The following is a 5297-nucleotide window of genomic DNA, read 5'->3' as shown; positions in this document are numbered from 1 at the left end:
AGTACCCGGGTCACCTCCCCCATGTTCATGTCCTCATGTTGGCTTACTGGCAACTCCCACTATGTGCAGGCCTGGAGTACTGCAGCTCGATAGGGTGGGTCAGCTCTCCTGCTCCCATGCCCAGGGAGGGTTCTTTAGCTCTGACTTGATCCCTGTCCTGGGAGCCAAGTTGGACTGGTTGTCATGTCAGACTTGCTTTTGTCAGGGAATGTTAATCTACTAATTATTCAGACGTTCATAGGTTCAAATACCAAGAATAGACATAGCCTCTCTCCTCTCTGCCACCTACCGACACATATGTGACACAGCAGCCACACCTGCAATGGCTCTTGGGGCAGGTATAGATTTTGTTTTATCCATGCCATATTTTCCAAAGACCAAATGTTTTTGCAAAATGTAATATATATGTATACATACATATGTAATATACAATTTTATCATAAAATTTTATTTTAGAATCTGTGTTACTACCATTGAGAATAATCTAACAAGGTCTATAAAATTGTCATCTTTATTGTCAATAGTAGAGGAGTAGAAGAGAAATCATTAGTGTCTAAGTAGCATGAAAAGAATATTAAATCTTACAAATGGGGCAAGTGACAAACACTTGGCAAGAGTTGCTTCTTTAACACCGAGTTTTGTCTAACGCACTGAATCATAAGAATACATAGAATCCTATGTGTTCTTGGCATGGATGTCTGGAATAAAGAAGGAACATGACTAAAGGACACAAATAGCTTTATAGATGTTCCAGAATGACATTATCGTCCATGATTGTTGCACGGGCCCTCAAGTCCGTAGCTTATACATGTATCAACAAGGACAGGGATTCCATTACAACGAGCTGGCGAAAGACAAAAACGAGCAATGTGAATTTGTCGATATGTTGGTTCAATGTAGACCTACAGATTTCTAAAGACTGCGCACCGCAGTGGCACGGTGCCATGGTCCTATGGATGGATGGTCCTAAAATTCAGCAATGGGGGTTATCTTCCCAATGAGCAGATCACTATAGACTGTGGGTTTATCCTTGAGTGGAGAAATAATCCAAATAAGAATGTATACAAGTAAGCATTCTTTCAACTGTTTATTAGAAGTCTAGAAAAAGAAATACTTGAAGATAAAGAATAGGAAAATTTAGAGGCAATCCATATGGGCGATCTCCCGAAGAGCTAGATATGAAGTATGAAGACTTTGCTTTTCTACATATGAGCATATTGTTTGAAAGAGGCACTAAACAAGCAAGAAGATAATCATTATATCATCCAGCCTCTGTTGTCAGACATTCTTGCGCTAGCACAATGGCACATGAACAGAGCAGGCATGTTGGCAAGAAGGCTAGATAGGGATTATATGGGTTGCCTTTCACCGCAGCTGAGCTCCCTAAAGCTTACTTTGACATTTCCAGTGTGAACTCTTTCCCTTGAAGGCACCAATCAGGCACTTAGAATCGAGTTGGGAACAAGTTACCAGCTTCTCACTTAAGAACTGACCACAGAGCCAACCTATCACTATTGTTTTCTATTTAGAAATTAAAATTTCCATTTCTGTAGTCAGATATTAGGAGCAATTTTAATACTTCCTTTTATTTTATTTTATTTTATTTTATTTTACTTTATTCTATTTAATGTTCGGCACTCTTGCTCATTGGAGATGAAATGGTCTCTTAATGAAGTCAGTCATCCATCAGTCCTCAGGATGACTAACTTCTTTTGGTGATATCTGAATATTAATGAGACCAAAGTTTAAATTCCTGACCTTTTTAAAAATTTCATTTTAAGGAGGCATTTTTATTTTTAGCTTGAGCTGTCTGGGGCATGTCATTCATCTCCCGCTTCCTGTTTTAATCCCCAACAAAATTTGTAAAGTAGAAGGAACATATTTTCACAGTTCCTCCTCTTGCAGCTCTAAGTTAGGTACTCCTTAATGTTGTTTCCTGTGGACCCGCATTTCTGGTGTTGAACTAACATTGATTCGGGTGCTACTACTTTTAAGTTTTCCTGTGGGCTGAAATAACCATACCTGAGATAATTTGCATACTCCAAAAAGTGTTAGTCTAATGAAATTAATATGAATATAAGTAAATAATTTTACCAAATTAGCTTTTATTTCATAGAAGCTTTAGAAAATATATTTAAAATCAACTTAAATGCCCTATCAATTGTTATTTTACCTTTTGAATATACTTAATCACGCTCATCTCCAGAAGTACAGACTACTCTTTATCACTAGTTGACCTCACTAGGTATAAATCTACACCAATAGATGTAGGCCTCCATAGCTATTTCACTCTCCTCTGTGGTTTGCTCTACGGATACCTGTACAGGTGGTACCACCTCTAGAGTGTCTTATACAGAGAAGCTAACATGATGTTAAAATGAAAGCTCAGTTACATCACACCACTGCTTCAAAACCTTCAGTGGCTGTGCATGAAATAATCAATGGGATCCAATAGTTTGGGTTTGCATAGGATTTTATTGGGGACGTCAGTCTTGAAAGTGAGGTCAGGAGACACTTTTTAAATTTTTAATTACTTTATGTATTTACATTCCAGCCATTGACCCTCATCTCAGTCTCCCCCTCCCACAGTTCCTTTATAAGCTAAAGTAAGAGAGTAAATATTCTGTTCCAAGAAAACATTTACACTTCTAGGGGCATTGGAGACTGAGGCACTACTGCTGAAGACATGACTGCCCTTGAGGCTCAGACCTCTCTGATGTTCTTCCTCCTCTCCCTGCTCATGGTTGGCTTCCGTTCAATTCTAAGAATATCTCTAGAAGCCTTTTATTTGGTTTTCTTTCTTCCTGTCGACATTTTATTGGTTCCAGTGCAGTGCACATTCCTGTTTTCAGCTGCAGCATCCCAGGATGCATGCTCCCTAGGACATGTTCTTCAAACCTAAAACATGCTCTTCTTGATTAAGTCATAATTCTGGGGAGTGAGACAAATGTTTATCTTGATCATTGTCATAATCCTCCTGACTGTGGTTTTCTCCTTGCATGTTCCAGTCAGGAATTAACTGTGTTGTCCTTGGAAAAAGACCTTAGTCCTCGTGAAAGTGGGTCAAAGATGGTCACTTGCATTGCCTGTTTCCTGTGGGAGCCTCAGTGACAGAACAAGCTCTACCTGGCCTGGACACTGAGGATTCATTGCAACCACCTTCTCACCAATGAGTAAAACTTCAGCCTTAATAAAACCTTTAAGTAAGCCCAAGTTTACATTTCTGCTGTCTTTTACTGACCATTGAATTATGGTTAATTCGGTTTCCTACCAATAATTTGCAGAAAGACTTCATGCAAATTTTATGTTTAATAACAAGTCTACATCTCCCTCATACTATAAACAACCTTTGTCAGCACTTAGAGCACAGCTCTAGAACAGGTACTTGCACAGTGCTCCAAATTCCAAGTTCTATATTGTATTTCAGAAACTGGTCCATGGAAATTAGTTTATATAGTCTCACATTTAGATATTTCACTATTGGATAGTCTTGGTATGGTATTAAAATATGCAAGTCTTGTGCATGTTAATTATATAAGCTATGATATATTGTATGAAAATCTACTACTGGAGTTTACAAATATATAGTCATAAAAAAGTTAAGGTAGAATTACCCTATCAATGGGCATCAATGCTTCTACTAAACACTAGAGGCAAACTAATAAAATAAAAGTGCCAGCAATGCTTTATTTCTTTTGCAATTGTGGACGAGTGAAGTCCTATAGACACCAAAATGTTAAAGTCTACTGCTGTTGTCTTGGTTACCATCCAAAACATGATGGTAAGATCCTATTACTAAAGACCCAATAAATTTGAGTCATAGAACATGGCAAAATCAAGTTGGTATGGCCTGGAAACTTCATCCTTACTGGCTAGCTTTCATAATGATGATAATTATTGGTCATATTCAGCTATGAACCGTTTGAACTGCAGTCATCACTGCCCTAGAGAGACATGCCTACTGGTGCTGTATTGGCATGAACATCATGGGAGCAAACAACAATTTTCTTAGAGGATTTAAGCCCTGCTAGAAAATGAGATTCCTGTGTGGTACCATTACCATTATAGGCTTCATGACCTCTAGCTAGACAAATTATAGATTCTAGGGAGAAGCTACTATTGTTATGCTACTAAATAGACATAGATTGAAATTGATTCCTTATCATTATACCTATAGTTCAATGTATCTCTTAACCTTTATTTTGGAAATATCTATTTGCAGTAGATGGTGACTAACACAGTGACCCATACTAGCCAAAGTATAGAGGATAAGAAACTGCAGAATATTTGGTCCTAAAGGAGATAGATAGATAGATAGATAGATAGATAGATAGATAGATAGATTGTAGATAGGTACATAGATAGATAGATAGATAGATAGATATAGATATAGGCCCCTTGGAAGGGAGTTTGAAATATATATTACATAATATACATATAAACATACACATAACCATACACATGTATAACAAACCCCTTTTAAGGTACAGAGAACACTGAGAAAGAAGGGGAGAAAGAGTGTAAAATCAGAGGTAGTGCATGACTCCAAGGAAACAGCGTCTTCTGGACACGGAGGAGCACATATGAACTCACAGTGGTTGTAACAGAGTATCCTAAACCTGTACAAGTCCACGCCAGACCAAATCCCAGAACAGAGAGTGTGACTGGTTACAGAACTCTACCGCTATCCATGGAATTAATGGTAGTTTTTAGCTTCTGAGAAAGGGAGAATCAGTTTTGTCTAAAAGTGTAGCCCCTGGTAAACTTAACCACCCTTCCATGGAAGACCACACATCCAAGGATATCTGGGCAGCACAAACTGGTCTTGATTTTTTTTTAAGACACAAAGTTGTGTAAGTAGGAAATGGAGGGTGGATCTGGGACGCATTTGGAAGGCAGATATCATCAGAACACATTACATGAAGCTCATAATTGAATTTAAAACAAAGAAATCAGTGAGTGAATCTAAGCTGCTGACTTACTCAAAACTGACTTAGACAATGGAAACCCCTTATTTTTTTCTAGACACACTACATTTTTAGAGGCTTTTTTTTCTTTATGACAATTGTATGTTACCTCAATATTATAAAAACAGGAAATTTTCTCTTTTTTTTTTCTATTGCATCATCTTCACTCTGACAATGGTAATTGCTTTCTTGAGTATATTTCCTTCCTTTTGTTCCTTTTCTTTTACTTTATCTTCTGAGTGGTCTATTTTCATTTACCTTCTCTCATTCACTTGAACTTACAGTCCTTGAACTTGGCTATATTTATCCCACCCCCAAACACATATACTT

At 37.7% G+C, this 5297-nt stretch overlaps 1 non-coding gene across 1 annotated transcript; it reads right to left on the bottom strand.

Moving 5' to 3' along the window:
- Positions 1-207: 207 nt before the first annotated feature.
- Positions 208-339, bottom strand: LOC127683902 (small nucleolar RNA SNORA17). The gene has a single exon (XR_007977684.1). It is a non-coding gene; the product is annotated as a small nucleolar RNA SNORA17 (small nucleolar RNA).
- Positions 340-5297: the final 4958 nt, after the last annotated feature.

This window comes from Apodemus sylvaticus, chromosome 4, assembly GCF_947179515.1.
Source record: "Apodemus sylvaticus chromosome 4, mApoSyl1.1, whole genome shotgun sequence".
In the NCBI taxonomy this organism is placed as follows: Eukaryota; Metazoa; Chordata; class Mammalia; order Rodentia; family Muridae; genus Apodemus; species Apodemus sylvaticus.
The sequence above is the reverse complement of the archived record's forward strand: the minus strand, read 5'-3'. Positions and strand labels throughout refer to the sequence as shown.